The sequence below is a fragment of the Carcharhinus amblyrhynchos genome, chromosome 2, assembly GCF_965287045.1.
Source record: "Carcharhinus amblyrhynchos chromosome 2, sCarAmb.v2.hapA, whole genome shotgun sequence".
NCBI classification, from domain to species: domain Eukaryota; kingdom Metazoa; phylum Chordata; class Chondrichthyes; order Carcharhiniformes; family Carcharhinidae; genus Carcharhinus; species Carcharhinus amblyrhynchos.
The window spans coordinates 138,924,590-138,945,367 of record NC_137325.1 but is presented as its reverse complement, the minus strand read 5'-3'; the positions used below and the strand labels follow the sequence as shown (position 1 = coordinate 138,945,367).

At 46.5% G+C, this 20,778-nt stretch overlaps 1 protein-coding gene across 1 annotated transcript in view; it reads right to left on the bottom strand.

Moving 5' to 3' along the window:
* The window catches only part of LOC145358968 (sodium channel protein type 1 subunit alpha-like), a 512,173-nt gene that overhangs the window by 202,816 nt on the left and 288,579 nt on the right, over window positions 1-20,778 (bottom strand). Inside the window, exon 7 of the mRNA XM_080213322.1 lies at window positions 17,125-17,238. The gene's annotated coding sequence lies outside the window, so the exon portion shown is untranslated. The remainder of the gene's footprint in view (window positions 1-17,124; window positions 17,239-20,778) is intronic.

The window sequence follows — 20,778 nt, the reverse complement described above, 5'->3', positions numbered from 1 at the left end:
AGCTGATGATTGAGCATCCCTCCTTGTTGAGCTCCACTTGGAGGAAATACTGATGGTGGCATGGACGCAGAATGTAGTCTGGGTGGGAAACATCAATGGCCATCACTAAGAGAGGCTCAGTAGTACCATCTCAGACTGAGTTGGCAGCAGATGCATTTGTCCATCACAGTATCGATAGGAGTGACCTCCGCACAGTCCTCATAGAGACAAAGTCTTGTCTTCACATGAAAGGTACCCTCCCATTGTGCTGTGTGGCATTATCACCATGCTACATGGAATAGGTTTAAAATAAATCTAGCAGCTCAAAACTAGGCCAGCAATAGCAGCAGGATTCTACATGACCACAACCTATAACATAAGAACATGAGAACATAAGAAATGGGAGCAGGAGTAGGCCATCTAGCCCTTCGAGCCTGCCCCGCCATTCAATAAGATCATGGCTGATCTGAAGTGGATCAGTTCCACTTTCCCGCTGTCTCCCCATAACCCTTAATTCCCCTGTCTATCAGAAATCTATCTACCAGTGTCTTAAATATATTTAGCGAGGTAGCCTCCACCACTTCAACGGGCAGAGAATTCCATAGATTCACCACCTCATGGCCCGGCATATCCCCCACTCTACCATTACCACCAAGTCAGCGGAACAACCCTGGTTCAATGTAGAGAGCAGGAGGGCATGCCAGGAGCATCACCAGACATATCTAAGAATGAGGTGTCAACCTGATTAAGCTACAACACAGGACTACTTGCATGCCAAACAGTATAAACAGCACGTGATGGACAGAGTTCAGTGATCCCATAACTAACAGATTAGATCAAAGCTCTGCAATCCTTCCACATCCAGTCGTGAATGGTGGTGGACAATTAAACAACTCACTGGGGGAGGAGGCTCCACAAATATCCCCGTCCTCAATGATGGAGGAGCCCAGCACATCCGGGCAAAAGATAAGGCTGAAGTATTCGCAACAATCTTCAGCCAGAAGTGCCCAGTGGATGATCCATCTCAGCCTCCTTCAGAAATCCCCAGCATTTAGATTTCAGTCTTCAGCCAATTCAATTCACTTGATATGATATGGAGAAATGGCTGAAGGCACTGGATACTGCCAAGGCAATGGATCCCAATAACATTCCAGCAATAGTACTGAAGACTTGTGCTCCAGAATTTGCAGTGCCCTTAGCCAAGCTCTTCCAGTACAGATACTACAGTGGCATTTACCCAGCAATGTGGAAAATTGCCCAAGAAACAGGACAAATCCAACCTGGACAATTACCACCCATCATCAGTAAAGTGATGGAAGGGATCATCAATAGTGTTATCAAGCGTCACTTACTCAGCAATTCCCTGCTCTGTGATACCCAGTTTGGGTTTCGCCAGAGTCAGCTCCTGACCTCATTACAGCCTTGGTTCAAACATGGACCAAAGAGTTGAGTACCAGAGGTGAGAGTGACTGCCCTTGACATCAACGCTGCATTTGACTGAGTGTGGCACCAAGGAGCTCTGGCGAAACTGGGAATCAGAGGGGAATCCCTCCACTTGTTGGGGTCATACATGGTACAAAGAGAGACGGCTGTGGTTTTGGAAGGTCAGTCATCTCAGCTCCAGGACGTCACTGCAGGAGTTCCTCAGGGTCATCTCCTAGCCCCAACCATCTCTCACTGCTTCATCAATGATCTTTCCTCTTTCATAAGGTCAGAAATGGGGATGTTCGCCAATGATTGTACAATGTTCAGCACCATTCGTGACTCCTCAGATACTGAAACAGTCCATGTTCAAATACAACAAGATCTGAACAATATCCAGGCTCGGGTTGACAAATAGCGAGTAACATTTATGCCACTGGAGTGCCAGGCAATGAGTATCTCCAACAAGAGAGGATTTAACCATTGCCTCTTGGCATTCAATGGCAGTTGTATCGCTGAGTCTCCTATCAGCATTCTGGAGGTTACCATTGTCCAGAAATTGAACTGGACTAGCCGTGTAAATAATGTAGCTTCCAGAGCAAGATTGAGGCTAGGAATCTTACAGCGAATAACTCACCTCCTGACTCCCCAAAGCCTGTCCACCATCTACAAGGCACAGGTCAGGAGTGTGATGGAATTCTCCCCACTTACCTGGATGGCTGCAGCTCCAACAACACTCAAGAAGCTTGACACCATCCAGGACAAAGCAGCCCAATGGATTGTTATCACTTCCACAAACACTCAATTCTTCCACCACTGATGAACAGTGGCATCAGTATGTCCCATGTATCCTAATACAAGATCATTGCAGGAACTCATCAAGGTTCCTTATGCAGCACCTTCCAAACCCAGGAGTGCTATCATCCTGGAGGTTCCCCTCCAAGCCACTGGCGGCACGGTGGCACAGTGGTTAGCACTCCTGCCTGACAGCACCAGGAACCCAGGTTCGATTCCAGCCTTGGGTCACTGTTTGTGTGGAGTTTGCATGTCCTTCCTGTGTCTGCGTGGGTTTCCTCTGAATGCTCCGGTTTCTTCCGACAATCCAAAGATGTGCTAGTTAGGTGGATTGGCCATGCTTAAATTGCCCCTTAGTATCAGAAAGTAAAAATAGGGGATAGGTGGGATTGTTATCGATGCAGGCATAGTGGGCCGAATGGCTTCCTTCTGCACTGTAGGGATTCTATGGTCCTGTCTTGGAAATGTATCGCTGTTCCTTCGCAGTCACTGGGTCAAAATTCTGGAATTCCATTCCTAACAGCACTGCGGGTACACCTACACCACAGGGACCGCAGTGGCTTGAGAAAGCAGCTCACCACCACCTTCTCAAGGGGCAATTTTGAGATGGGCAATAAATGTCGGTCTAGCGAGCGACGCCATAAATGAGAAAAAAGTATGCAGATGACTGAGATCCTCCAAGGCCACTGGAACAATCTGCTTGCATGAGGGTTCAGGGCTGCCGTGACCTTCATGGGCACAGACAGTGAGTGCCCTCCTCCTCCACATGGCGCGTGTCCAAAAGAAGATGGCACAGGTGTTTGCACTGTCTCCCCCTGCGAGCGGAGTCTCCATTGACATGTGTTGTTCACCAGCTCCATGAGGGATACCCGGGTCGTCGTCTACACCCTCCGTCTCCTTCCTTTCCACCTTCCAGCCCCCTCTTCAGCCCGATGGGCTGCCGGCCCTTGATCCTACCCAGCGGCCTCTTGCCCTCCTGGCGCTGGGGCCTTCCCTCGGTGTAGCCTCGCTTAACGGCTGGAGTCTGGGGTCTTCCAATGCCGGGTAATTGGAATGATCACCAGCCACACTGTCGCCATCCTGATATAGCTCAGAACTCTGTGAGGGATGAGACAGAGAGAGACACACACAGTCAGGTTGGTTTTTCACCCCATTATTTTTCACACCCTCCCAACACCCCTTGTCCTCTCGCTCCTGGAAACAGTCAAACCTGAACCCTCTCAGTTGTCCTGTGCTCACCCACACATCAGTAACTGTCACACCTCATTAATTAACTGGCCCCAATCAGTATCCTTGATCATTCAGAGACACCCATGGCCTCCCGGCTGGAAGGTCGCTCCATTAATATCAAAACCCCAGGGGTTTTCAGCAGGCTGTTTGAGAGGCTGACCATCCCTCATGTGCAGGGTCAACCGGGCAACTATGTTTTGTGGACTGTCTAAGGCAGGCAGTGTGTTGTGACTGCAAGGGTAGATCTCTTGATGCCCTGCGCTCAACTTTTATCCTTCGATACGTGAGTTTCCACACTGCCACCTTGACTTTGAGACTGACACTGTGACACTGACACTTGGCTTAATTCATGATGGCATAGGAGCAGGGCTCTCAGGAGTGTTAGAGGGCAGAATCACTCAATGAGGCAGGGATACAGTCTCCATTCATGCTTGGGCAGCACGGTGGCGCAGTGGTTCGCACAGCTGCCTCACAGAGCCAGGATCCCAGTTCAATTCCGCTGTGGGTGACTGTCTGTGTGGAGTCTGCACATTCTCCCCGTGTCTGCATGGGTTTTGTCCGGATGCTCTGGTTTCCTCCCACAGTCCAAAGATAGGCGGATTGGCCATGTTAAATTGTCCCTTAGTGTCAGGGGGATTAGCAGGGTAAATAATTGGGAATACAGGGGTATGCTCTGGGGGGGATCATTGCTGGTCCCAATGGCCTCCTTCTGCACTGTGGGGATTCTATGCTCAACTTTTGTAATCTCTATATCTAAATGCCGTCATGCCTTCAGACGTCAGACTCCTGGACAGCAACAGTATTTTCTCTAAACTGCCCAACACTGCGACACAACCAGCCCCCCACATCCCTCCTGGCTGGCACTCCTTCAGTGTCATCACTCCACCTTTTGAGCCCTGGTCCCCCAGACGTCCCATACCCCCAGGTCACTGACAGCTTCAGACTGTGCGCTCACTGCTTTGGCACTTGGTCAGAAGAACCATTCACGATTTAAAAGTAGAAAACCATTTTGTGGATTCACTCAAGGCTGTGAACAGCTGTGAGAATAGAAAGCCTGGACATTCATTCTGGCACGTGAAGGCTTTTCAAAGATGGACAAACTGCAGAAGAGAATCATAGAATCCTACATTGCAGAAATAGGCCATTCGGTCCATCGAGCGCACACTGACCACAATCCCACCCAGGCCCTAACCCCAAAACCCCATGCATTTACCCCAACTAGTCCCACTGACACTGAGGGGCAATTTAGCATGACCAATCAACCTAACACCGCACATCTTTGGACGATGGGAGAAAACCAGAGCACCCGGAGGAAACCCACGCAGACACGGGGAGAACATGCAAGCTCCACACAGACAGTGACCCAAGCTGGGAGCGGAATCCGGATCCCTGGCGCTGTGAGGCTGCAGTCTAACCATTGTGCCACCGTGCCACACTAGGCTGTTTTGACAGACAGGGTGAAGGCTTCAGTACAACACACAGCGCCCGCAACCCCCATCCCAGGAGAGAGGCTCCCCAAGAACCTCACCAACCCCCTCACCCCCAATCCCACCCACCCTCTCCGTCCACCACCAACACTCTTGAACTTCCCTCCTAATGTAGCTGGCCAAAGGATACTGTCTCCCCGTACATCCTGGTACGAGGTGGGGACGGGTACTCACTTCCTCCCTCTCAGACGCCACAGCACCAGGTTCCCATTTTTAAAAAGCAGTGGCAATTCATGGCATCGTGCTGGTGGGCAGGAACATTCAACGAGGTCTGAACATTCGACTTTAACCTGGCTAATGACACAAATGCATTCAAGTTAATTCAAAGCAAATCCTTGCCCTTTTCTGGGCATGAACCGGATTTCATCAGCGGGGAAGGCCCAGGAACATTGCAAACTGAAATCTGGTTTTTGGCCTCTCGTGAGAGATAGTGACCATAATGGGATTGCCCCTGCAGAGAATGGAGCCACAGAGTCTCTTCCCAAGGGCTACAAGCAATGAGACTCTCTCCTTAAATAGAATTGGAAATGACTATTGTAGAGAAGATCATAGACTCATAGAATCCCTACAGTGTAGAAGGAGGCCATTCGGCCCATCAAACCTGCAGTGACAACAATCCCCCCTGGACCCTATCCCTATAACCCCATGCATTTACCTTAGTTAGTCCCCCTGACATTAAGGGACAATTCAGAATAGCCAACCCACCTAACACCCACATCTTTGGAGTGGGGGAGGAAACCCACACAGATATGAGAAGAATGTGCAGACTCTACACAGGCAGTGACCCGAGGCTGGTATCGAACCCAGGGTCCCTGAGGTGGCAGCGCTAACTACTGTGCCACAGTGCTGCCCACTGTGAATTACTAAGTCCTTGTTAAGTGAAATGTTGAACTGGCTCCTTCAGGTGAGCAGTTGGGGAAATAGCAGATTGCCATTTAGCAAGTGGCAAGGAATCGAGAGCAGGGATTCCCTGAGCTGTGGACAATCTGCCAGTGCTTTGAAGTGCTAACAAATTGGGCTTTGCAAATGTAAGGAAGGAGATAAGATTGTGACAAACCCTGCCTGCGACTGGCACAACGTGAGATATTGTGGACCACTTCTTTGGCAGTTCAGCTTCCATATTGGCCAAGCTACCACAATGAGTAGAGAGTCACTGGCCATTTCTCTAAAAGTAGGAGAAAGCATGAAGGAGTGGGGGAGGCGGGAGGTAAGGGGTGGCAGGGAATCATAGAATCCTTCATTGCAGAAGGAAGCCATTCAGCCCATCGACTCTGCACCGACCACAGTCCCACCTAGGTCCTACCCCCATAACCCCATTACATTTATTCTAGCTAATCCCCCTGTCAATCCACCTAACCTGCACGTCTTTGGACTGTGAGAGGAAATCCGGAGGAACTCCATGCAGACACAGGGAGAATAAGAAATAGGAGGTGGAGTAGGCCATTCAGCCTCTCAAGCCTGGCTGCTCCAATGTGGTCTTAACTCAACCTACTTCCCTATCCCTCATAAACTTTGGCTGTCTTGTCAACCAAAATTCTGTCTCACTTGGGCGTGGAGATATTCAATGACCCAGCCTCGATTTCCCTCTGGGGAAGAGAATTTCAAACATTCTCTGCGAGAAGAAATTCATCCTCATAGAACCGTAGAACATTACAGCTCAGAAACAGGCCCTTTGGCCATTCTTGTCTGTGCCGAACCATTCTTCTGCCTAGTCCCACTGACCTGCACCTGGGCCATATCCCTCCACACCCCTCTCATCCATGATCCCATCCAAGTTTTTCTCAAATGTTAAAACTGAGCCCACATTTCTCATCCTGGATGAAACCCGTGCAGACACGGGGAGAATGTGCAAACGCCACACAGGCAGTGACCCAAGCTGGGAATTGAACCTGGGTCCCTGGTGCTGTGAGGCAGCAGTGCTAACCACTGTGCCACCGTGACAACCGCCCACAAATCTCCCGGCGGCTTCAGCAGTCCAGGAGTGTTTTAAAAGGCAGAGGGTTCACTTTCACCACCCTTTGTCCCAGAAAAAGGATGAATAAATTGATCACGTATACACGTTAGCCTGGGTTGATAGAGTCATAGAGGTTTACAGCAAGGAAACAGGCCCTTCAGCCCAACTTGTCCATGCTACCCTTTTTTTAACTACTAAGCTAGTTCCAATTGCCTGCGTTTGGCCCATGTCCCTCTATGCCCATCCTAGACATTTAACTAAATGCTTTTTAAAAGACACTTTTAAAATTTTTAAAATTGTACCCGCTGTACTACTGCCTCTGGCAGCTCGTTCCAGACACTCACCACCTGCTGAGTGAAAACATTGCTCATCAAGAGGCTTTTGTATCTCTCCTCTCTCATCTTAGACCTAGTCATAGAGTGTCAGAGAGATATACAGCAGGGAAACAGGCCCTTCAGCCCAACTTGTCCACGCTGAATATGTTTCCTAAACTGAACTAGTTCCATTTGCGTGCATTTGGCCCACATCCCCCTAAACCTTTCCTACCCCTATACCTGTCCAAATGTCCTTTAAATGTTGTAATTGTACCTGCCTCTACCACCCCCTCTGGCAGCTCATTCCACATACACACCACCCTCTGTGTGAAAAAGTTGCCCCTCAGGTCCCTTTGAAATCTTTCCCCTCTCACCTTAAACCTAGGCCCTGTAATTTTGGGCTCCCCTACCCTGGGGAAAAGATCTTGGCTATTCACCTTATCTACGCCCCTCAATGATTTCATAAACCTCTGTAAGGTCACACCCTCATCCTCCTACGCTCGAGGGGAAAAATGTCCCAGCCCAGCTACCTCACCTTCTAATTCAAACCTTCCAGTCCCGGTAACATTCGTTACCCCCACGTTATCTTGGAAAAGGCATACACTTCCGAAAACAATATAATTCACCTCACTCAGTGAACAAAGAGCAAAGAAAATTACAGCGCGGGAACAGGGCCTCCGGCCCTTCAAGCCTGCACCGACCATGCTACCCAACTAAACTTAGTGCTTAAAAAAACCTCAGGTCAGTAAGTGTGACCAAACGGGCTCACCAACAGGAACAGGGTCTGGCCAGACCGTCAGGACAGGAGCATGTTCTCAGCCGTTGCGGCGCTCTGGACTCAGTTTGTACACTGAACGCTCCAGGATTCTGCAAATGGTGTTAGGGTGGAGTTTGCGGCTCTGGTAGTTTGTGCTGCAGATACGGGCGCGAGGTTAAAACAGTTAAATATCGACATTACAAACACATCTCAGCTTGAGTAGACCTGTCGGAGGCAAGATAGACAGATGGAGCTTTATGTATCAATGCTAAGATCTGTCTGCCAGTTAAAGCACTGGTTTAATTATTCATATCACTGAATTGCGAAGCTGGTCCGAGAACTTTTATAATGTTTAGCTTCACATCGGTTGCGGTTGTGGCGAAATTTGATGCACTATTAACTCAATGCAGTGTAAGCATTGTTTAATTTCTTTTCCTCTAACCTTGGGAGATTGAATACCACTCGTGTTAGGTGCCACGATCAAACATTTAAAACTTCCCAAGGTGGTTAGACCATTCGTCCGTAGGATATAGGAGCAGAGTTAGGCCATTCAGCCCATCGAGTCTGCTCCGCCATTCAATCTGATAATCCTGGTTGTTGAGGGGGAGAGAGAGGAACCACAAAGAGAAATAATTGTCAGAAGCTGAATCCGGGAGAGCAGCCAAGGGAAGTGGGGAGAGATGGTGGAGGCGGCACAATGGTTAGCACTGCTGCCTTGCAGTGCCAGGGACCCGGGTTCGATTCCCGGCTTGGGTCACTGCCTGTGTGGAGTCTGCACGTTCTCCCTGTGTCTGCTTGGGTATCCTCTGGTGTGCACCCACACTCCAAAAATGTATAGGTTAAGTGGATTGGCCATGTTAAATTGTCCCTGTGTAGGTTAAGGGAATTAGCTGGGTAAATATGTGGAATTAAGGAGACAGGGTCTGAATAAGATGCTGTGTTGGAGAGTCAATGCAGGCTTGATGGGCTCCAGTATAGGGATTCTATGATTCTGTGTGTGAAATTGGGCAGGTGAAGAAATTCACCACTGGCTTCACACTGCTTGTTCTCCCTCTCAGGATACATCCAGCCCTACCTCAGGATCTTACATCTTTCAATAAGATCACCTCTCCGTCTAAACTCCAATGGGTATAGGCCTAACATTTATTCAAAAGGCCAAACCTACAGCCCTCCCACCCTGCTGGATGGACGAGGTCAGTAGGTGCATGGGCAAACCATCACCTCCGAGCCACACTCCATCCCAACGTGCGAACAGATATCTCTCTTTCTTCATCATCACTGGGTCAGGAGTCTGAAAAAACCCTCCACATTGGGCAGAACTTCATCACAAGGACTGCAGAAGGCTGCCACTGTAGTAGCTCTTGATGTGGCAAGTAACAAATTAAAGGAGTCATCGATTGAGAAGGACTACGTACAGCAAAACATTCGAAAGCGCAACAATAGACATCTGAAATTTCCACTGGGGCAAATGGAATCAAAGGTTATGGGGAGAAAGAAGGATTAGCTATTGAGTTGGATGATCAGCCATGATCGTAATGAATGGCGGAGCAGGTTTGAAGGGCTAAATGGCCTCCTCCCGCTCCTATCTTCTATGTTTCTATGTTACTCCTAACAATGCCCTGGCTCCAACTGCAGTCTCAGAGCCCCAGGCATACGCATCCTCAGTCCCAGTGGGTCCAGGTTCATGGGCTCACGTTCCATTAGTTCTGGCCCAGTCATGTGGCCTATGAAGGATTGTCCATTAAAGCCATCTTCTCAAGGCCAATTAGAAGTGGGCAGTAAATGCCTTCACAGTTTGCTTCATTTGTTTTTAATGTTCTTGATTAATTAGAAGGAAGAGTCAGAGAGAGAGAGGGAGAGAAGGAGAAAGTTCCTCTCATTTCTGCTCGGTTCAATCTGTGAGACTGAATCAATAGTTTAAAATAGTTCCAAATCAATAAACTGTCAACCAGTGAGTCCTTAAAATGTCCTTCCTTTCTCAAGGTTAAGATATTCTTCATAACTCCCATTTCCCTTAAGACTGACCTACACCAGTTAACATACTCTGATATGCTGCAGAGTGTGACATACAGCTGGGTTAAATATTGCCAGTGAGAAATACATCAATGACTTACAGCCAAAAACACACGTGAGCAAGTTTGTGACCTCACAACAAGATTTCAACCAAGTGATTCTGGTTCTGCACCTCTTTCCCAGAAGAAGACTTGTTAACAAACACTTTCCTTCAACACGTCTTCCACATGGTATGTGTAGTTTCTGATGGTACCATTGGGAGATCTGTAACAGTTACTGTCTATCTGCTACGGCAGTACAATGATGAAGCTGCCTTCTCCCAGAAATGCGCGATCAGTGGCAACCCAATTAATTCTCTGGAATTTAGAAGAATGAGGGGAGATCAGATTGAGGTATACAAGGTGATAAGAGGTCTGGATAAAGTAGACGTGGAGTGGATGCTTCCTCTTGTGGGGCATTCTAGGGTGAAAGGTCATAGTCTTAGGATAAGGGGTAGCAAATTTAAAATAGATTTGAGGAGAAACTACTTCTCCCAAAGGGTTGTGAATTTTTGGAATTTGCTACCCCAAAGTGCAGTGGATGCTGGGAGAGTGAGTGAATTTAAGGAGGAGTTAGATTTTTAATTGGTAATGGGTTGAAGGGTTATGGGGAGAAGGCAGGAAAATGGGGATAGAATATAGGAACATAGAAAAACTACAGCACAAACAGGCCCTTCGGCCCACAAGTTGCGCTGATCATATCCCTACTTACCAGGCCTATCTATAACCCTCAGTCCCATTAAATTCCACGTACTCATCCAGAAGTCTCTTAAAAGACCCCAACGAGTTCACCTCCACCACCACCGATGGCAGCCGGTTCCACTCACTCACCACCCTCTGAGTGAAAAACTTACCCCGACATCTCCTCTGTACCTATGCCCAAGCACCCTAAACTGTCTCCTCTTGTAGCAATGAGGAGCATATCAGCCATGATCGAATGGCGGAGCAGACTCGATGGGCCGAATGGCCTAATTCAGTCCCCATATCTTATGAACTTACGAACTTATGAATAAATGGAAACTAGGAGTTGGATTTGGCTATTCAGCCCTTTGAGTCTGTTCTGCCACTCAATATGATCATGGCTGATTCCACATATCACTGCTATATCCTTGCTTTCTCCTCCATACGCCTTGATGCCATTTGAAATAACTCCTCAGAGACCGGTATCCCTTCACCAAATTCCCTTTATTTACAAACTTAGCTCCACTCCTAAGAGTGCTTCCGATATAAAGTCAGAATCTGGAGTGTCAGTAGCCCTAATGCTCCTCATATTATATATACAGGTGAGACTCCCTGCCTGGACAGGCAAACAATACCTCAATCAGGGAGCTCATACTCCAAGAGGCCTACCTCATGGGCCTCGTTGAACTCATTACACCATTAGAATCTAACAAACTGTTCTCCCAATCTGCTGCGCTGCTCGATTAGCATAGCAGGCCAGGAGGCATCAACTGGGGGCCTTCTGAGAGATTTGTGATGGGCAGCCAGCCAGTCATGTGTCTCCAAGGCTACGACTGTGACACTACATTCTTTTTGATCTAATTTATTATTGTCACATGTATTGGGGTACAATGAAAAATATTGTTTCTTGCGTGCTATACAGATAAAGCATACCATTCACAGAGAAGGAAAGGGATACAGAATGTAGTGTTACAGTCATAGCTAAGGTGTAGAGAAAGATCAACTCAGTGAGAGGTAGGTCCACTCAAAAGTCTGACAGCAGCAGGGAAGAAGATGTTTTTGAGTCGGTTGGTACGTGACCTCAGACTTTTACATCTTTTCCCCAACAGAAGGCGGTGGAAGAGAGAATGTCAGGGGTGTATGAGATGCTGGCTGCTTTTGCAAGACAGTGGGAAGTGCAGACGATGTCAGTTGGTGAAAGGCTGGTTTGAGTTATGGACTGGACTTTGTTCTTGATCCTTTGTAGTTTCTTGCAGTTTTGGACAGAGCAGGAACCTTACCAAGCTGTGATACAACCAGAAAGAATGCTTTTCTATGGTGCATCTGTAAAACCTGGTGAGAGTCGTAGCTGACATGCCAAATTTTCTTAATCTCCTGAGAAAGTAGAGGCATTGGTGGGCTTTCTTAACTATACTATCAGCATGGGGGACCAGGACAGATTGTTGGTGATCTGGACGCGTGAAAACGTGAAACTCTCGATCCTTTCTACTTTGTCCCATTGATGTAGACAGGGACATGCCCTCTACAATGCTCCCTGAAGTCGATGACTATCTCCTTTGTTTCGTTGATACTGAGGAAGAGGTTATTGTCATCACATCAGTTCACTAGATTCTCTCTTTCCTGTACTGTGTCTTGTCATTGTTTGAGATCTGACCCATACCGGTGGTGTCATCAGCAAACTTGAAAATTTGACTACGCAGTTATCGCTGTATAATGAGTATAGTAGGTGCTGAGGACACAGCCTTGTGGAGCTCCGCTGTTGAGGATGATCATGGAGGAGGTGTTGCCTATCCTTACTGACTGTAGCCTGTGGGTTCAGAAGTCTAGGATCCAGTAACAGAGGGAGGAGCCGAGCCTCAGGCCATGAAGTTTGGAGATGAGTCTCATAGGAATAAAGGCTGAGCTGTGGTCAATAAATAGGAGTCTGACATAGGTGTCTTTGTTATCTCGGTGTTTCAGGGTTGAATGTAAGGTCAAGGAGATGGTCTCTGTTGTGGACCTGTTGCGGCGGTAAACGAACTATAGTGGATCCAAGTAGTCTGGAAGGCAGGAGTTGATTTGTGCCATGACTAACCTTTGAAAGAACTTCATTATGAGGATGTTAGAACCACCAGATGATAGTTATTGAGGCACGCTGCTTGGCTTTTCTTTGGTACTGAGATGATGATTGTCCTCTGGAGGCAGATAGGGACCTCAGGTTGTTGTAAAGAGAGATAGAAGATGTCTGCAAATACCCACGCCAGATGATTCACGCAGGACCTGAGTGCTTGTCCGGATATCCCATAGGGGCCAGTCACTTCCCGTGGGTTGACCTTCCGGAAGGCTGCTCTGAGTCGGCAATGGTGACCTCGGATACAGCTTCTCCGAGGCTTCTGGGATACAGGGTGTGCTCTCGCTGACCTCTTGCTCAAAACGGACATAGAATGCATTGAGCTCATCAGGGAGGGGTGTGTTGGAGCCAGCAATTTTACATGCCGTCATCTTATAGCCTGTTAGGTCTTGTAGAACTTGCCATAGTCGGCAGGGATCCGTGTGGCTAGCCTGGGATTCTAGCTTGGTTCGATGCTATCTTTTGGCATCTCTGATGGATCTCCATAGACAATATCCAGCTTGCTTTAGGGGTCACATATATTCTGCACCCTCTCCGTTCCTTCTCCCCTATGTATTCTATGAACGGTATGTTCTGCCTGTATAGCATGCAAGAAACAATACTTTTCACCGTATCCCAATAATGTGACAATAATAAATGAAATCAAAATGAAGTATTTACTCAGTCCCGATCTCCAATACTTGGAACATTTCTATCAAATCAGCAAAGAATTAGATAAACGGTTGTTTTCCAAAAGTAAGGCTGCTTGAGGGTTAAGTATTGGTTTGCTTCCGAACAGAGCATCTGTTTTGGAATTCACCCTCTTCCGAATTATTTACATTCAGACAAAATCTTTGGCACTTAACCTTGACACAGAGTCCTAAAACAGAGATTGATTTATGTATCAAAGATTCCAGGCAATGTAAGAAAAGATATTGGACACGTCACAATTCTTTAGAGTCAAAAGTTGTCTTCCAGCTTGAGAACTTGGAAATAAATGTAATTTCTGTCCGGGCATTGATTATCTATTATGCGTCGTGTACTATTAATAATGCATTGTAAAAGATGACTGCTCAGAGTTTTAACAAAGCAATGAATACTGTTACAACCATGAATCATCGATACTATTAGCACTCTTAAAAGGGCAGGTGAAGTGAGCACATACCTGAAGTGATTACGTCTGCAGTGCTCTAATTTGGAAAGAGTGATGAGAGAGAGAACGAATAAGAGGTTTACCATTGCACATCGGCACGAGGATAAGTTCGTGCACGCTTACACCCTTCTCTTTAGAACATACAATAGTACAGCACAGTACAGGCCCTTCGGCCCTCGATGTTGTGCCGGGCTATGACCAAACCCAAGATCAAGCTATCTCACTCCCTATCATTCTGGTGTGCTCCGTGTGCCTATCCAATAACTGCTTGAAAGTTCCTAAAGTATCTGACTCCATTATCACGGCAGGCAGTCCATTCCACACCCCAACCACTCTCTGAGTGAAGAATATGCCTCAGACATCCCTCCTATATCTCCCATCATGAACCTTATAGTTACGCCCCCTAGTAACAGCTACATCCACCCGAGGAAATAATCTCTGCACGTCCACTCTACCTATCCCCCTCATCATCTTATAAGCCTCTATTAAGTCGCCTCTCATCCTCCTCCGCTCTAAAGAGAAAAGTCCCCAGCTCCCTCAACCTTTCCTCATAAGACCGACCCTCCAAACCAGGCAGCATCCTGGTAAGTCTCCTCTGCACTCTCTCCAATGCTTCCACATGAGGTGACCAGAACTGAGCATAATATTCCAAATATATGGTCTCACCAAAGTCCTGTACAGTTGCAGCATAACCCCATGGCTCATAAACTCAAACCCCCTGTTGATAAATGCTAACACACTATAAGCCTTCTTCACGGCTCTACCCACTTGAGTGGCAACCTTCAGAGATCTGTGGATATGAACCCCAAGATCTCTCTGTCCCTCCACATTCCTCAGAACCCTACTGTTGAACCTGTAATCCGCATTCAAATTTGTCCTACCAAAATGAATCTCTTCATTACAATTCACTCCAAATCTGAGAATGTGGCACAAAAGACATGGAATTGTCAGCACAAATTACATTCAACGCAAATCCAGGGTTGGGTTTTTAATGCAGGGAAGTGAGCAAGTCACCAGTATGGCTCCAGGGGTCCTGACTCTGTACAGGATCATTATTTCAATGCAAATGAGCTACAGGACTAGGTGTCAGAGGTGCCAAATGCTTCCAGGAAACAACCAGTGAGGTCCCTGTCATATGTTAATGTCAAGGAAATTAGCAGGATAAATACGTGGGGTCACTGAGATGGGGCTTGGATGGGTTCAGATAGAGTGCAGAAGGAGGCTATTTGGCCCATTGAGTCTGCACCGATCACAATCCCCCCCAGCCCCTATCGCCACAACCTCATGCATCTATCCTAGCTAGCTCCCCCTGACACTAAGGGGCAATTTAGCATGGTTAATCCATCCAACCCGCACATCTTTGAACTGTGGGAGGAAACCGGAGCACCTGGAGGAAACCCATGCAGACATGGGGAGAACGTGCAGACTCCACACAGACAGTGACCCAAGCCAGGAATCGAACTCAGGTCCCTAGCACTGTGAGGAAGCAGTGCTAACCACTGTGCCACCGTGCCGCCCTTGAGGAAAGAATGTACAGGGAGAACTTCCAGATTCTCTTCAAGTGGAATCCTTCATTCCCAACTGACCAGGAGGATGCGTCCCCAGATCAGTATCTTTTGTAAATGAATACGGAGATGACCAATGAATTTCAAGCATGAGGTAGTGGGAGGAAGAAAGAGGATATAAAGTCCTTGGAAAGTGACAGTCTCGATAGGATCGAAAGGCATTGATACATCACACAACAGTTAGCCATAACCCCCACTGCAAACAAAGCACCAGGGTTCATTACAACAGAGATAGTTTTGAAAGGTAAAAGTTATGATAACGATGTATACAATCTTATTTCAGTCCAATATAGAATCCTGTCTATATTGTGTAAGATATAAAAGTGTTGCAGAAAGTACAAAAAAAGGATGATGCCAGAAGGAGGAGTGTGCAAATGTGAAGAATGATTGGTCAGGATAAGACATTTCCCTGTAGAAAAGAGAGGCATAAAAGGTGTCTTGACCCTTAAGATTACAGTGTGGTTTGAAAAGTTAGACGAAAAAGAGGATGGGTGGGATTTTCTGCCCACCAAAGGTGACCCCATGTGGCAGAATCCCTGGCAATGCAACGGGCAAGCCATAGACATTGTGGCAACCAATGGTGATCTGCCTCCACTGCTGGAGGAGTTGGGGCTTAGGGGCAGTGGGGGCTTTGTGTGGAAAATCAAACCCTATACTTGTGAGGCACACAAAACTAGGGCCCAGGATTATTCGACAGTCTGTTAGAATCCAACAGAGAATTCCGGAGATACCCTCAGATCCCCACCTTCCACTGAAGCTTCTAAAGAACTGAACAGATGACGTGATCAATTAAAGTTCCAGTTTTGTTCCCAGTGGATGAGAAAGATCCCATTTTTTTGCAAGAGGTGTTCTCCCAAACTGAACATCACCAAACTTAGTTTTTATTTCTTCAGTTATTGAGACATGGAAGTCACTGGCTGTCCAGCATTTATTGTCCATCCCTTGTTGCCCTTGGAGGGCAGTTGAGAGTCAACCACGTTGCTGTGGCTCTGGAGTCACATGTAGGCCGCAGCAGGTAAGGATGGCAGATTTCCTACCCTAAAGGACATTAGTGAACCAGATGGTTTTTTCCGACAATTGACAACAGTTTCATGGTCCTCAGTAGATTCTTAATTCTAGCTAATTTTTATTGAATTCAAATTCCACCATCTACCATGGCAGGATTTGAACCCGGGCCCCCGGAACATTAGTTAATTTTGTGGATTAATAGTCTACTGACAATACCACTCGGCCATCACCTCCCCTAGTTTGCTCCAACTGGTGGAATGTTTCTGGGTACGTATTGGCTACTATGTTGTTCAGAATAATAAAAAAGCACCATCAATCCCACTGCAATCAATGAATACAAAATGCTTTAGAGTGCAAAAGGTGTTGGGGGGTACTCCCATCCTGTCTGCCACGCGAATCGGAGAGAGCGGGACAGGACCATGCAAAGGCCCGTTGATCTTGGGTGGGATATTCCAGTTCTGGGGCGAGTGTAGCTGGAAAGCCCCACCCATTATATATGTGCATCCCTTTTCTTTGAAGAGACGGATTCTCAAGCTGATAACCTGGCAACCAAGTTGAACCAGGCATCTAAACTTCAAAGCAGTGTGATTAAACCAGCAGTTAATGTAGAAATGATCCCGATTAGAAAACAACATTCACCTTGTTGCTGAAGGTTGCATCATCCCATTGACAGCAGCTACCTGCAACAAGCAGGTCGACAGACCCCCTGGACAATATTCATGATAAACCAACTGTCTTGACACATCATTGGAACTGGAAAGAAGCAGATATATCATTGGAGGCTGCGATTGTTTCCATAAATCCTAACAACTGCTCAGTCTATTATATATAAAGATGAAAGGCTGGGTGCTATTCGGAGAAGAGTACAGAATTTCTCTCATTAAGTTTCTTCTTATCCTTCCCATGTGCAATTGTCATTCTAATCTGACCTGCAGATGATAAAAAGTGGGTTGGGAGGGTGAGCTGTGAGGAGGATGCAGAGATACTTCAGTGTGAGTTGGACAGGCTCAGTGAGTGGGCATACGTATGGCTGTTGCAGTATTAGGTGGATAAATGTAAGGTTGTCCACTTTGATAGCAATAATAGGAAGACAGCTTATTATTTGAATGGGTATAAATTGAGAGAGGTAGATTCTTAGTGAGACTTTGGTGTCCGTGTGCATTGGATGCTGAAAGTAAGTGCGCAGGTACAGCAAGCAGTAAAGAAGGCAAATGGTATGTTGGTCTTCATAGCAAGAGGATTTAAGTGTTGGGATAGGGATATTTTGCTGTAATTGTATAGGATGTTGGTGAGGCCACACCTGGAGTATTGTGTGCAGTTTTGGTGTCCTTATCTGAGGAAGGATGTCCTTACTATAGAGTACAGTGTAGGTTTACCAGGCTGATTCCTGGGATGGCAGGTCTGTCATATGAGAAGAGACTAAGTCAGTTAGGATTATATTCACTGGAGTTTAGAAGAGTGAGACAGGATCTCAAAGAAATTTCTAAAATTCCAACAGGGTTAGACAGGATAGATTCAGAAACAATGTTCCGAATGATCAGGGAGGCCAATTCTAGGGGTCATAGTTTCAGGATAAGGAGTAAACCTTTTAGAACTGAGGTGAGGAGAAACTTCTTCACCCAGAGGGTGGTGAATGTGTGGAATTCACAACCACAGAATGTAGTTGAGGCCAAAACGTTGTGTGATTTCAAGAAGAAATTAGATCTAGCTCCTGGGGCTAAAGGAATCAAGGGATATGGGGGAAGGTGGGATCAGGATATTGAATTTGATGATCAGCCATGATCATAATGAATGGTGGAACAGGCTCGAAGGGCCAAATGGCCTAATTCTGCTCTGGTTTCTATGTTGCTATAATGAGTGGTAGAGCAGGCTTAAAGGGCTGAAGGGCTCTTAGTTTCTATGTTCCCATAAGCACCGAGCACTAGAATGAAACCACCAAGCATTAGAATGAAACAGTGAACAGTTCTGGGAACTTTTGGCTCTCAATGCTGGAATCAATTCAACCTTCGACTCAATCCCCAGTGTCTGAAAGTTACTGCCTGACACACAGGCCCAGCCTGGTTGTCTTATTTAAATTGAAAGCGAAAAGGCACATTCAACTGTTTTTTAATCTGTAGAAATGTGCATTTGGGTTGAGATGGAATTGGCTGTAAGTAAGTGAATGGTTTTACCGCGATTGTACATCTCAAACATGAAAATATCACATCGCACCAAACACAAGACTGCATCACAAAGTCACTGCACCTTGCATACTGATGTAATTTAGTGGTATGTTGGATGTTATACATTAGAGCAAATGACACAAGAGACAAGGCGATTTCTATTCCAACATGTGGCATTTTCTCTTCACATGAGCACTGTGCTGTGTTTTAGTTGCTCTCTTTTGTTCTAGGCGTCTTTCTCAGGTTATCCCCTCACTCACCATCAGGTACAGGATACAAGTCAATGGCTTTGATTCAGCCGAGCGGGTATTTTCTTCAAGAGCATCACCAAAACCAGACAGGCAGGATTTAGTAGGATCAAGCTTGTAGGGTTTTGCAAGCTCAGGCCGAATGGTGGGGGTTGAATCTTGCTAACTATCCTGGCTTGAGACAATTCACATCTCTTAAACCTGTGACTGTCCCTCTCTCCAATAGCACTGTCTGTACCTGTAAAGTCTTAATTATCTGAAAAGACTCACATTCCAACCATCAGAAATAGAACACACCGCACACTGAAACAGAACTAAGATCAGTACAGGACAGGAACAGGGCCTTCGGCCCTCCAAGCCTGCACCAATCATGTTTACCTATCTAGACTAACCACTTACATCTCTCTATTTCCCATTTGTTATATGCCTATCGAGATTAGTCTTAAATGTGTCTAACACAACTGCCTCAACCGCCTCACTTGGCAGTTCATTCCAGGCCCCCACCACCCTCTGTGTAAAAAACCTCCCCGCACACCTGCACTGAACCTTTCTCCCCTTCTCTTGAATTTGTGCTCCCTTCCAAATGTCATTTCTTTCCTGGGAAAAAGCTTCCAACTGTTCACCCTATCTGTCCCTGTCGTAATTTTATAAACTTCTATCAGGTCACCCTTCAGCCTTCGTCTTTCCAGGGAGAACACTCCTGGATTATTCAATCTCTCCTCAAAACTAATACACTCCATACCAGGCAACATCCTGGTAAACTTTTTCTGGTACTCTCCCCAAAGCCTCCATGTCCTTCTGGTAGTGCAGTGACCAGAATTGGACACAGTATTCCAAATGTGGCCTAACCAACATTTTATATAACTGTAATATAACTTGTCAGCTTTTACAATCGATGCCCTGGCCAATAAAGGCAAGGATGTCATAAGATTTCTTCACCATCTTTTCCAGATTTATTATTGTCACGTATATTAGTATACAGTGAAAAGTATCGTTTCTTGTGTGTTATACAGACAAAGCACACTGTTCATAGAGAAGGAAATGAGAGAGTACAGAATAAAGTGTTACAGTCATGGCTAGGTGTAAAGAAAGATCAACTAAATGCAAGGTAGGTCCATTCAAAAGTCTGACAGCAGCGGGGAAGAAGCTGTTCTTGAGTAGATTTGTACGTATCTTCAGGCTTTTGTATCTTTTTCCCGATGGAACAAGTTGGAAGAGAGAATGTCCGGGGTGCGTGGGGTCCTTAATTCTGCTGGCTGCTTTGCCAAGGCAGTGGGCAGTGTAGACAGAGTCAATGGATGGGAGGCTGGTTTGTGTGATGGATTGGGCTACATTCAGGACCTGTTTGTGAACACAACCCCTCATTAAGAAGGAGTGACACTCTATAACTTGTACTACCAAACAAACCTGTTGGACTTTAACCTGGCGGTGTGAGACTTCTTATTGATGTAGACAGGGGCATGTTCTCCACTATGCTTCCTGAAGCCGATGACAATCTCCTTTAGTTTGTTGACATTGAGGGAGAGATTATTTTTATTGCACCAGTACACCAGATTCTCCATTTCATTCCTGTACTCTGTCTCGTCATTGTTTGAGATTTGACCCGCTTCGGTGGTGTCATCAGCAAACTTGAAAATCGAATTGGAGGGGAATTTGGCCATACAGTCATAGGTGTGTAAGGAGTATAGTAGGGGGCTGAGAACACAGCCTTGTGGGGCACCGATGTTAAGGATGATCGTGGAGGAGGTGTTGTTGCCTATCTTTACTGACTGTGGTCTGTGAGTTAGTAAGTTCAGGATCCAGTCAGAGAGGGAGGAGCCGAGACGCAGGCCATGAAGTTTGGAGTTGTTTCATGGGAATAGTAGTGTTGAAGGCTGAGCTGT